We start from the raw sequence: 13208 nt of genomic DNA, 5'->3' as shown, positions 1-13208 counted from the left end.
AGAAAAGTGTTTACAATAGATAATCTAAGATACACCACTGTGAAAAGGCAGCCATCACTAAAATCCTTTAATAACTTAGTAGCTCCAGTTTTCACATTCTGCAAATCACTTTTGACTGTATTCTTAGGTTAGATGCCTAGGAAGATTCTTGCATTTTGTGTTAAGGTAATTTTTTCCCCTCACTTGAGGAAAGTTGAAGAGGTCATGATGTAAAAACAATAATCTATTTCAGGGGGAATAAAGAGCTGAAGTGGTACACATGGCTGGTTCCTATACTGCACTGGGGAGGGGTCCAATTTCTAGATCAGTGCCAACATTTCCCACACGTTATACCCACCTACCTCATATCTAATATGACAGCCATAGTAATTGTGTAGGTAGAACCTGTAGAAGTATTTACAGACTACAAGATACCACACTAAAATGCTATGGCCTATCTTACACAAAAGTATCTAACACTGTATCTTGTAGAGTAGGTACTCAACATTGGTGCAAATGAACATTTTAAAGTCATGTGTTCCTAAATGGTTAGTTTGGGTATCAGTAAAGCTTAAAATCTTATGGTGGTGGCAGCTTAGTATCATGACGTTCAGTAAATAACTGAAAAATCATTCTAACCTCTACTCACTATATTCTGCTAGTCATAACCTTTCAGAGCCCACTGCCTCCCTTTTAAGAGTAGAACACTGGCCAGGTGTGGTGACTCACGCCTGTAATCTCAAAAATTTGGGAGGCCAACGCAGGAAGATAGCTTGAGCCCAAGAGTTTGAGACCAGCGTGGGCAACAGGGCAAAACCCCATGCCTATCAAAACTGTAAAAAAAAGCCAGGCATGGTGGCATGCACCTGTGATCCCAGCCACTCAGGAGGCAGAGGTAGGACTGCTGGAGCGTGGGGAAGGCTGCAGTGAGCCATGATCACACCACTGCGCTGCAGCCTGAGTGACAGCAAGATCTTGTCTCAAAAAAAGAAAAACAAAAAAAGAATACTGTCTTACAGGATAATTAAGAAACTAATGAAGCAATAGGTACAAAAACTATTTTTAAAAAACACTGATGGGTGACCAGGCACAGTGGCTCATGCCTGTAATCCCAGCACTTTGGGAGGCGAAGGCAGACGGATCACTTGAGCCCAGGAATTCAAGACCAGCTTGGCCAACATGATGAAAAGCCATCTCTACTAAAACTACAAAAAAAAATTGGCCAGGCGTGATGGCTCACACCTATAATCTCAGCTGCTCGGGATGCTGAGTCTTGAGAATCACTTGAACCTGGGAGGCAGAGGTTGCAGTGAGCCAAGATCACACCACTGCATTCCAGCTTGGGTGAGAGAGCAAGACTGTCTCAAAAAATAGTGTTCATGGCAATCCCTTAAAAACAACAGGACAGCATCAGTGTGTTCTTCAGCTGGGTTGACAACCGTTAAACTGAAAACTGAGGAAGACAATTACTGCCGTCTCCGTCCCATAGCTTGATCCATCTACCCTCTCCCAGGGGACGAATGTGTTACTAGGTGGATTGCCACCATAAAAATGGGCGCTGAATCTTAGATAGCAAATCCTGACAATCTCACAGATCAACACCGTTACTTCTAAACTAAGCCATGCCCACACCACAATGCCCTCAATTTCCATTTCAAAGAAAACATAAGTCACTAAATATGACATCTTAAAATTTCTACCACGCACCTACAGCCCACAAACTTCTATTTTTATCTACCCTTATCTTCTCTCCTGACAGGAAGGGGTGTTTCTCTTTTATCTGTTCTTTTACCAATTTAATCTGCAGCCAAGAAGCTTTTTGAAATGCTGATTGTGACACTTCACACAATTCAGTGATTCCACATGACTCTTAGGACAATCTTTAATATGACCTACAAGCTCTGGAGAGCCTAGCCTTGCCAACTGCTCGAGCTCCACACATAAGGCTATGTTCCTCACTCCCTGCTTCAGCCAAACTGGCATTCTTTCAGTTCCTACTAGAATGCTCCTCTTGCCAAAAGCCCTTTTTGCAAGTCTGTGCTTAAAAGGTACTTCCCTCTCCCATTCACCAAGTAAAGTCATTTTTTTCCCTACAGATCTCAGCATTACATTAAAGCAGTAAATTTTTAAAAAGTTTTTCTTTAAAATGAATATAGATTTTTGACAGGTAAAGTATATATCATTTATCTGAAACTGACAATAGCTTATCAGAACTGATATACCATACGAAAATCCAAGAACTATTAATGAACTATGAACGACCAAGAACAGCACTGGAAATCACTTCTAATAATTATTATTTCATGGTAATGGCTCTGAAACAAAACTAGGAAGACTGGGAAAAATCTGTCCACAAATCTTTTGTAAAAAAAGCATCTCTCTTTCACTAAATCAGGTCTTGAACTGAGTCTTACGTACTGTGGCATCTGGCCAAAAAATATTCCTAATGATCTTCTCTTAAAGTTAAATGCCCTCACAGGGCAGAGACGAGAGTCTCAACTAATTCAACACAAATGGGGATTGATCAATGGAAAGATGTAACAAACAGTAATAGGAAATCTAACAAAAACCTGAACCATAATTTTAGTGGAAGCATGGAAAGGGATCCCAGTGATGGTAATATTATTTCTCATGTTCATATTCACTTGTTTATAAGTTACCTTTAACATACTCTGAAGCTTGCAGGTTGAAATCTGAGACCTGATATTAACAGCTGAAACAGAAATATCTATTGAAATCACAAGTCTGTTACTGTTTCAAAAGTACCCCATAATGTTTCCAAGCTAACTAGTAAAATATTTTTGCTGCAAACATTTCTACTTGATTAAACTCTAGTGAGGTTAATGATCCTCTAAAACTAGACAAATTCTTTCTGAATCTTTGATTTAAAAACAATATAACAGCCTGGAAATCTGTCAGGCCTCTTAATCCTAATTTTAGCCCAATTATCAGTTGCTTTAAAGAGCACCAAAATGTCAATACACAAGAAAACAACCACTATCTAGGAGGCTGGCTTAAAGACAAAATACAGACAACAGTCCAATTTCTGTTATACTGCATACTGCCAATAAATATTAACTATTTAAACCATACACAATGGTTACCAAATCACAAATCAAACAAAAAGGACAAACTGCAAAGTCTTATCAAAAGTTTATTTTATTTTCAATACAAGATAACACCATGCTTGTTACCAGTGCAGTTTAAGGCCGACAATGGCCATATATCAAACTGCCGAACAGTCACCTAAATGCTAAAGAAAGGAAAGACAAAGTAAACATTAAACACAAAATTGCAATTACAAACATTTTAATAAAATGGAATGAGCTTTTTAATAGAAGCTAATATGAAGTCTAATTCTCATGGACAGCAAAAAAAAAAAAAAAAGAAAAAAAAAAGAAAGTCTATTTGATCAATTATCACCTTACCTTTTTGCACAGAAATCTTATTGTGAAGTCACCATAGAGTCAATAGCTAAAATTTTAAGACTTTCTTTGGCCTTCTGATATTAAACAAATTATTTACAAACTGTAATCAGTAATTCACGGATATTGGTAATATGATACAATTTTTTTTTTGTTAAGGGCTTTCCATTAAAAATTGTAAAACAACTTTGTAAGGCTGTACAGGGCTGTAAACTACTTTGCTAATATACCATGGGATGCAGAGGAAGGAATAATAGACCTTTTTTTTAAGGCTAAAGTTATCAATATTATAGATGCATTCCTTAAAATACATTATGATTTATACCCAAAGGATCCTTTCCCATTAAATACCACCTGAGTACAATTTTCAAAGTAAAAAAATAAACATGAATTCACCATAGTATTTTAAAATAATTTAAATTACAGAATGTTGAGAAGTGTTACGCAGTAACAGTGCGACAAAAAGAACACACTTTCAAAATAAAATGTTTTTGCTAAATGCAGGGTCTGTCCAATTATGAAATTATTGTAAAACATTTACACCCATGGCAGAATTTTAGGATACTCCCACATGAATAAAACTCTTGGTAGTATTTACTATGCACAGTTACCACTTCAAGGTGTGTGTGACTTCATTTAAATTCAACCTAGTATTTAAGACTCCCATTACAATATGTTAACTAATATAGCAGGAAGTCTTTAAAGACATTAAAATGTATATAATCAAGTATACGTCCCATACAAAAACCATAGTAGCTGCATACTCAGTGAATGCCAACAACCTGAAATTCTAAAAAAAGAACATTGGTTAAGACAAACCTAAATCAATCTGAACAGTGTTGCCTGAATATTTAGAATATTCACAAAAATTCCTATTGCTTCTTTCTAATGCCAAGAAAGAAGAGTGTAAGAACTTTCTCCCAGAAGCCTAGACATTTCAATACATTTTCTATTTCAACTTACAATGAAACTTTAATCCTGAATCTTGATTTCTCTAAATCAAAAATCTCACATTACGAACACAAGGAATGCCATATGTAAGGCCACATCTTAATAAATTTATAATTTTTGGTTGAATATTTATTGAAAAAAAATCAGTCTAAGGCTTCTAAGAGTCAAGTTGCTTAAAAAGAAAATAAATACACCAGTGTTTAAACTGAAGGTTAAGGTTAAAAAAAACACGTGCGCGCGCGCACACACATACACACACACACTGTAAGAACAGAAAAATAGAATGCTTTGCTACAAAAATCCCACTTAATATATTTTAGCACAAAAATGTCTACTATACACAGTGGGTAAGCGTGCATTTACGTACATACAACATTTACAGAGGGCTATGGGATGCAAATGAACTTAATGAGTAAAATTTAAAAACCAGTTATCTGTAAAACAGCGAGAATCTCAATACTGTATTCTCAGTCAAGAATTAGAACATAAACTTCCTCTTAAGCTGAAGCTTAAAACACAAAATTGGAGCCATTGTAGAAAATACAGAAAATGCAATGATCATTCAGGTATGAAAACCAAAATGTCGAGAGCACTCCAACAGAAAAGTCTTGTAATGCATCTCATTGTATAAAACAGTATGTATTTAGATTGGCACAGTTAAATACATAAGGGAAAGAGAAAGTCTTTACCCTTTCAACAATTTTCCTTCACTATAAAATATTATACAACATTCATTAAAACCTCCACGTTTATTTTAATAACTGACCTGAACTAGTAAAAAATAAAGCAATATTCTCCACAGGAGAATTAAATGAAAATAGTATCTTAAGCTACAAGTTATCTGTATATTCCAAATTGTCATTAACTGCTTAAGAACATTCTAGGTAAAAGGACCATTAAACGGGCTAAACTATGATCAAAAGCCACTGCAACTTACTCCAAATCTTATGAAAATTGACAAAATAAAATGCACATCTGCAAATTTACACTGGAATATGCTTTCCACAACATAGTTCCTTTAACCAAAAGCAGCACTTTCAATCCAAAGTGCTGTCTGAGAAGCAGTACCATTCAGATACCGTATCACTCATCTGTTTACTACTGGCTGAAAGGAATGTGACTGTATAGCACTAATAAATGCTATGTTTTAAAATTCAACTCGTTTGTTTTCATATCCACTACAGTTATTAACTAAGGAAAAAATGAAAAGGTCTCTGAGACACTGTTTTTGGTGTCTATGCAAGGATTTATCTCTTTGGATTGTTTTTACACATAAAAAAACGGAAGAGTTTTCAAATAACATCAACCCATAAACAACTGAAGGGGGTATGAAGAATGAAACAAGGCTTGCAATTTTCACCTTTACTGCTATACATTCATGTGTTATCAGGTAGAGAAGGACTTTGCAAAATTACTTGGTCAAACCAAGAAGTTATTTCCTTCTGACAACACTTAAAATAACAGATTAGCAGCAAACAAATCTAGTACACTCACACTGTCTGCAACAAAGTCACGTAATGAGATCAGCCAAGCAGGGAGAAGAGTAATATAGAAGGAGCAATTAAAAGGTTCCACTGATAAAAAATGAAAAGGTAAAGGATTTAATTAGTATAAAATTTCCAGTTTCATTTCAAGTGCAGTTAGATTTTTGTGATTACATTTTCAAATTGTTCAAAGAAATTTTATTTTCATGGACATTTTACTTACCTTTTAACCTTACTATTAACTAATTTCTCTTGTAATATTTATATGTCCATACTTCTTCACATTAGGGTATTATAGTCAAAATATTAAAAAGCCAAGAAATGACAAAAACTAACAATATACAGAAAACAGGAAAGTTTTGATACAACTGTAAAATAATGTTAAAAAAGCAACTGCATTTTCAACAAAGTGCTTAAAAAATCATTTCTGAAAGGGAACAGTTTTGATAAATATCAATGATCCCATGCAGATACTTCAAACACAAAATATTTTAAAATAAAACTGGCAGTGATATGGGTAATTCAAAACAGCTAATTTTGTCAGAAGTGGTTTGATAGCAGACAAGATGAAAGTGAAGAACAGCAGTGGAAATCTCTGGAGGGTTTCTACAGTTGCACATAACATAGTATCTAGGGTATTTTAACACTTTAAGCATTGTCCTAGAATTTGGATATACTTTAACAACCAATGTGTATCAACATAAGATCTCTCAAAGATAATCAGATCTTAAAAATATATTAACGTGCTCAAGAATTTTAACTCAAATTTCTGAAGTAGTGATTTCAAATTACATTCCCATAAAAACACCTAATCAAGTTGACACCCTGCCTCTGCCAATTTTGCAATCAAGAACACATGCTAGCCAGGTGCTTTTAAAGTGGGCCTGTATGTAAGGCAGGTTTGAGAAAAATCTTTGATTACATAACTATAGCATGAATCAATACACTGCATGAATACACATAGTATTCCTTAAACTATGCAGACACGGTTTATCTGTAATTTCCCATTACAAATACTGGGGAATACAACCGAATGTTAATGAACATCACATCCTTCAAAAATTTATACCAATTGGAAAATAAAACTAAGGCTCTCTTTACTCACATTTATCTGCTGCAGGGCTGTATTTACACTGCCTATGGCTTAAGAAATAAACCATAAGATCAATAAAAACAGCAAGTAATTGCAGCATCAAATCAGAATTGTCAAATTTTCTTCAATGTTAGCAGTTCACAATTAAGTGTTTCAGTACATCTGTATTGTAATTAACCTGCATTACACATCAAATATGTATGGGTTTTTACTTATGTATTAAAACCTCTGCTTTTTTGACCCCTTTACACATTGACTGGATTGCTATGTCTGTCAAATTTCAATTTTTACAAGTTTACATACCATTCAGCAAAGTCACAAGCTAACTAGGTAAAAACAGCTAGAAAAGCAGAATATAGAAATATTAAATATCCATGTAATCGCCTATTCTAATACCAAAATCAAGGGCAAAAGACACTTAATTACTATGTTTAATTCGCTGAACGCAAGATTAGATTGATGCATATCCAAAAACGCTATTGCAATGCTTTAAAGGACAGTAAAAATGTTGTCATAGTAACATTATCTTAAGATATTGCTGAACACAAGACTTTCCCTGAGGTGTAAACATCAAATAACTTGAACAGCTTTACACATCAGCCCCATTAAACAGTTTATTACAACACTACATCTATTGTAATCAAAGTGATGCTGTTTACAGACATTATCATATAAACATTTTTAACAAGAACAAACTACTACAAAAACAAGCATTTACTTGACTTTTTTTCCAATTGCTTGCACATTATAATGGCCAAATGTATATAACCAGTAATAAAGTTGCAAAAGCTATAACTTTTTAAATCACACAGGTTTCCTTCAAATAAAACAGTTAAGCAACATAAAAAATAAAAGTAGAGCTACTGGTTACCATTTATGCAGATTTGCTTTATTCAGATCTATTCCTGTTCATTTTATCCATGAATCCTTACAGGTTCAGTTCAATCACAAGAAGCAAACTGCTGGACAAGCGTCATTTTTCCCCCATGAAGACTGTTTTGTCTTGGAAGGTGATCCTCTTCCTTCAGCTGTAATGTGTCAAAATTTGTGATGTAGATTTTGCTATTCCCCAAAATACACAGAAAAACGCTGGCTTAACTATACATACACAAGTCGTGCATCTACTTCACTGTTACGTATTCTAACACAAAGTAAGAATTAACGGAAACAGTAGCTGCCTTTGTGGCGGTGAAATGTTCCAATTTACCTGATGATTAAACTGAGACATTCTGATTTCATTCTTCTTAGATATTATTGCCTTATAAATTTAATGACTGAAGCAGTAATGAAAACATAGCAGCTACTGTTTCTGTGATGATGGAAACATTCATAAGTCATTTTCTAAAATATGCAAGCTACAAAAATAAATGGAAAATGCTTGGATGATTTTAATGTAAATATTTTTCATTCACCCACATTATCAAGTCTATAAACTCATTTAACAATTAAATGCTGAACTAAATATAAAATTCAAAATTATTTTACAAATTAATTTATTTAACAGCATACAGGAACTTCTGCAAGTATTATAAATCAAATGGTGTTCCATGTTACAAAATTTATAAATAAGATTTATAAATAGAGTATGGACATTTAAATTAATGACATCCACGTACAAATCTTTAGACATAATACAAATTTAAAACATTTACTTTACTTTTACTCTATTCCACCTATATAGAAATATCTAATTTAGTATTATAAACTAACCAAAACAAGCTAAATGGGAATCTACAATGATAAAGTTCATTTAAAACTCACATAAAATTAAAAAAATAGAATAAAGTTGATAAATTAAAATTTCAAGAATACATATATATGCAAACTTCAGGTAGAGGTTCACAAGAAACATTCAATTAACTTGGATATAAGTAACCATTGAAACATTAGGTAATTAAAGTATAAATGACAAGAAACCACTTCAATAATAAAGTGATTTAAGAGTCAAGAGGGCAGAAGGTTTTTCAAAAAAACTTTTTTCAATTTGAACATGTTCATAGGGCACAGTTTAGTGATATTTTGCCATAAAAATAACTGAAAAATACTTTCTGCTCTACAATTAAAGAGTTATTTCTGCCACTGTTATAAATTTTTCTTTTATGTCCTTTCCTCCCCAACTAGGTTGTAAGTATCTTAAGAACATCAGTACATAGATGAATGCATACTGCCTAGCAGTAATAACATAAAATTTTAAAACTGCAAAAGAAAAAAAATAGATGGTACAATCCAGGACTTTCTATTTTATATATAATAGTTTCTATATACCCATATTTTTCAGGTAACTTCAGCCATTGCTATTGTTATCTTTTATTGCATCTTCATCTTATATTGATGAAGCTATTTAGCAAAATTATTTAGTGGGAAAAAAATCTAAAACGGCAGCTTTCAAATATTTTATTTTTATTATGTGCAATATGCTTTTAAAAAACTGGTTTATGTATTAAAGAAAGACAAGGCATATGTTCTAATCTTAAATAATAATTACTGGGAAATTAATAAATTTAACTGCAAAAGAATGCTATCTCCCTAAATTTTCTGTTGCGCTGGAAGGGATAAAAAGAGATCAGGTCATTAAGAGGGAAAAATTATTTAAAGTCATAGCAAAACAAAAATATTCCATTCTTCCATAAAACATATCACATACACTGCATCTTTGTATCATTATCACTCCAGTGGAGAATACTATTTTTATATAGAGAATCCTGTTTGTAAAATTGCAACACACATCTTTTTCCAGGACTAATGCACTCATTTGTTTGATTATACTTTATAGATAGATCTTTTCTATTAATAAATCTAATTTTCACCATACAGACATAAAATATGGGGGAGAGTCTAGCCATTTTTATTTCTATTTCTAAACACTTTACATTTATGCACTTGGAAATACAAATTTTACAGTCTTAAATGAAAGTGACTTTGAAGGCAATACAACCCATTTCCAATAATCCAATTCCATATTATACTCTCAAATGTCTAAGTAGGCAACTACATCAACAAAGATAGCAAAAACCAGCTTAAAAGTGACAAATACATTCAATGCCCATGTTTTCAACGTATCATTTGGTAAAATCTGTAATGTCAAAGCCACACAATTACTTGCTTTAGGTATTAATTATAAAATAAAGGCCTATGTAAACAGATGTTAAAACAACTAAAAGATAAATGGAATCTACACCTTTTTAATAAAGTCTGTAAACTAAAGTGAACACTAAGTAAAATTTCAACACACAGAGAAGTACCTGTATTTTAATATATCAAGCCATTATTAACAACTCAAATTATAATTGTTTCTGTTAGAAATTTACGTACATTTGCTAGAATTAGTATTTTAAATTAATGGTAAACTCATCTTCTAAGATTCAAATAAATACTTGATAGGGCACTTTTATAGATTTTCACATTAATATACTGAATTAAAAGGATTCTCATATAATTTTAGAGATGCACTATTAACTCAATATAATTCACTTTTCTCTATCTGAAAACTTCTTAAGAGGAATGGAAATGAGGTGGGCAAGAGAAATAATTATCTACACACGAGTTAACTCTAAAATTAAAATTCCTTCTGGTGTTGACTAGAACATATTACATAAAAACAATTCTAGTTATTGTAGATATTTACAAGTTCTCACTACCCAAACATTCATATTTTCATCTTTCTACCTCTGTACATAGTACTTACCTCATTTTAACTAAAGCATTTTATTACTCTATAAAACACATACATAATTGTTGCTCTTACAACCCAGTAAAATAGTAGAAATAAACTTAATCACATTCAAAGAAAAATGAGCTTTGTTCCCAAAATATTTACAAAATGAACATCCCAAAATAACCTGTTATTTATAATTCATGAAGAGTTAAAACATGCTACCACAAAAGAAAAATTCTTAAAATTTGGATAGCATAAATGGCACCCTTACCCCTTTTTGGTTATTAGGTTTCTTTAAACAACGTTAACTAAATATTCATTCAAGACAAAATTTATTCAAAACAATCTATTTTACAAACTAAAACAATGGTAGTAAATTTAACACTGAGATGAAGGTGAGAGAGCAAGATGACTCACACTGGCATTGAATTTTTTTTTCAACAGGGAACATTAATCATTTGTAAACAAAACTATATTCTTAAACCACAGTGAGCAAAACACACTATACATCCATTCAAGGGATCACTTCCTACTCCCTCTTGTAACTTCAATTAAGTCAGCTGTGCAGTGAGACAGGTTTTGTAATACTCAAAGCAAGAAAAATCAGAGCTAAAGCAATGAAAGCTAGCATACATATCCAGATGAAGCAGAGTAGTTAGGCTATATTAGAAAACATATGGAAACAGGGCTGGGAGCTATAAGGCAGACCTCACATAACCTAAGAGCTGCAGAAACAATTTTAAAATCTTATTACAACCAGTATCATTCACCAGGTAATTAAGATAATTTAGTTTTCACATAAGCCTCAAAGCAACACTAAAAAGAAAATGGAACATCTTCAACATGTAAGAATTTTTTTTATTCTTTTGACGTTTTTTGGTTGTTTTCAAATTAACACAAAGTTAAGCTGAACACACAATGCAAAGCATCCTAAATATTGGGCAATAACAAAATCTACGATCCTAAGATCATATTTAAGGTAGTAGAAAGATAATCAGACGAGGCTGGCCGTGGTGGCTCATGCCTGTAATCAATCCCAGCACTTTGGGAGGCCGAGGTGGGCGGATCACCTGAGGTCGGGAGTTCGAGACCAGCCTGACCAACATGGAGAAACCCTGTCTCTACTAAAATTACAAAATTTGCCAGGCATGGTGGCACATTCTTGTAATCCTAGCCACTCGGGAGGCTAAGGCAGGAGATTTGCTTGAACCCAGGAGGCGGATGTTGCGGTGAGCTGAGATCGCACCATTGCACTCCAGCCTGGGCAACGAGAGTGAGATTCCCTCTCAAAAAAAAAAAAAAAATGTAATCGGACAGCAAAGGCAAGTTATTTAATCCAGACCCCATACCCAATGCTTAAAAATTGTCATGGATAATAAAGATGTGAGAATTGTAAAACCTCATAAAGTAGGGAGAGGAAAAGCCTGAATAAAAAGTATTAAAAAAAAATAATTTGGTTTCAGTAAACAAAGAAAAGCTGAATTGTTAACACAAATTTGCTGAGCAGAGATGTTCCAAAGAAGTAACAAGAGGAATGCAACCTTTTAAGTAACTCAACTATGAAACTATAATTATTTCAGTAAGAAATGTACAATCTTAAAGCACTGAACTACTTTTATTTTGCTCAGAGTGGTCTGAGAATAGAGGCAGAAATTACAGAATATGAAGCACAATGTATTTACATACTGAAATTTACAATATTGGTATTTTCTCATTAAAATATTATCTATTTGAACTTAGATATTGAATACTTTTAGAAAAACCAATACATTTTAAAATGAGAGAATGCAATTAACATTACCAACAGTTCAAACACAAAAAAAATTAAGATGGGACAGACATTAACAGCTTGCCAAGATCATTAAGTTTCCAGTTAAAAAATTAAGAACTTGCCCTTTTAGCCATTCATCATCACTTTAATAGATTACATTAGTATTTTATTTGTATACAGCCTTACTAGTGACATTCACTTTAGCTTTCAAATCACTCATTCCATTTAGTCCATTTAAGATTTACATGAAAGCTCAAAAGGACTCATATTTTAAAACTTCTAAAAAGGTCAACAGACCTTATTATGATGGTGATCAAATTTGCAGATAGCTTTTGTTTTTATTAAAAAGTTTTACTTGAATATATTTAATCGCAGTCCCCACCCCTTTATTCATGTCTACATCCACAATAAATACTGATTGATATAGCAAATGTACAATAATCCAGGATAACAGAATTTTTTGCACTAGAAATGCTTATGTAAAATTTTGCTTGGATGAAGGCACATACAGTATTACAACTCAATTCTGATTAATGTACAAACAAAACATGGAAATTCTGGTATGGTACATCAGTGATTAAGAAAAATGTCAACAATAGTTTGCACATTAGGAATTTGTAGCTAATGTCTGAATGTAATGAAACTCAAGTCATGATATAGTTAGGTGTACCCATTACTAGAAAGTAATGTTAGCTAACTCAAATACTTTTAACAATGGATTTTGTTTACTTGGCTGACTATGCTAGTTTTACTAAAACCAGTAAGAAATTTAATTAGTTAACTTTGGGTTTAAATTGGTTTGGAGGTCCCTTGATGGGCACATCCAATTTTGCAGATGAATTCGTTTCAT

At 32.9% G+C, this 13208-nt stretch overlaps 1 protein-coding gene across 4 annotated transcripts in view; it reads right to left on the bottom strand.

The window, feature by feature from the left end:
- Positions 1-7532: 7532 nt before the first annotated feature.
- CPSF6 (cleavage and polyadenylation specific factor 6) overlaps positions 7533-13208 on the bottom strand; it is a 30665-nt gene continuing 24989 nt past the window's right edge. For all 4 annotated transcript variants that reach the window (XM_005571504.5, XM_005571505.5, XM_005571506.5 and 1 more), the window contains one exon: positions 7533-7960. The gene's annotated coding sequence lies outside the window, so the exon portion shown is untranslated. The remainder of the gene's footprint in view (positions 7961-13208) is intronic.

This window comes from Macaca fascicularis, chromosome 11, assembly GCF_037993035.2.
Source record: "Macaca fascicularis isolate 582-1 chromosome 11, T2T-MFA8v1.1".
In the NCBI taxonomy this organism is placed as follows: domain Eukaryota; kingdom Metazoa; phylum Chordata; class Mammalia; order Primates; family Cercopithecidae; genus Macaca; species Macaca fascicularis.
Note: the sequence above shows the minus strand (reverse complement) of the source record. Positions and strands in the feature narration are given on the sequence as shown.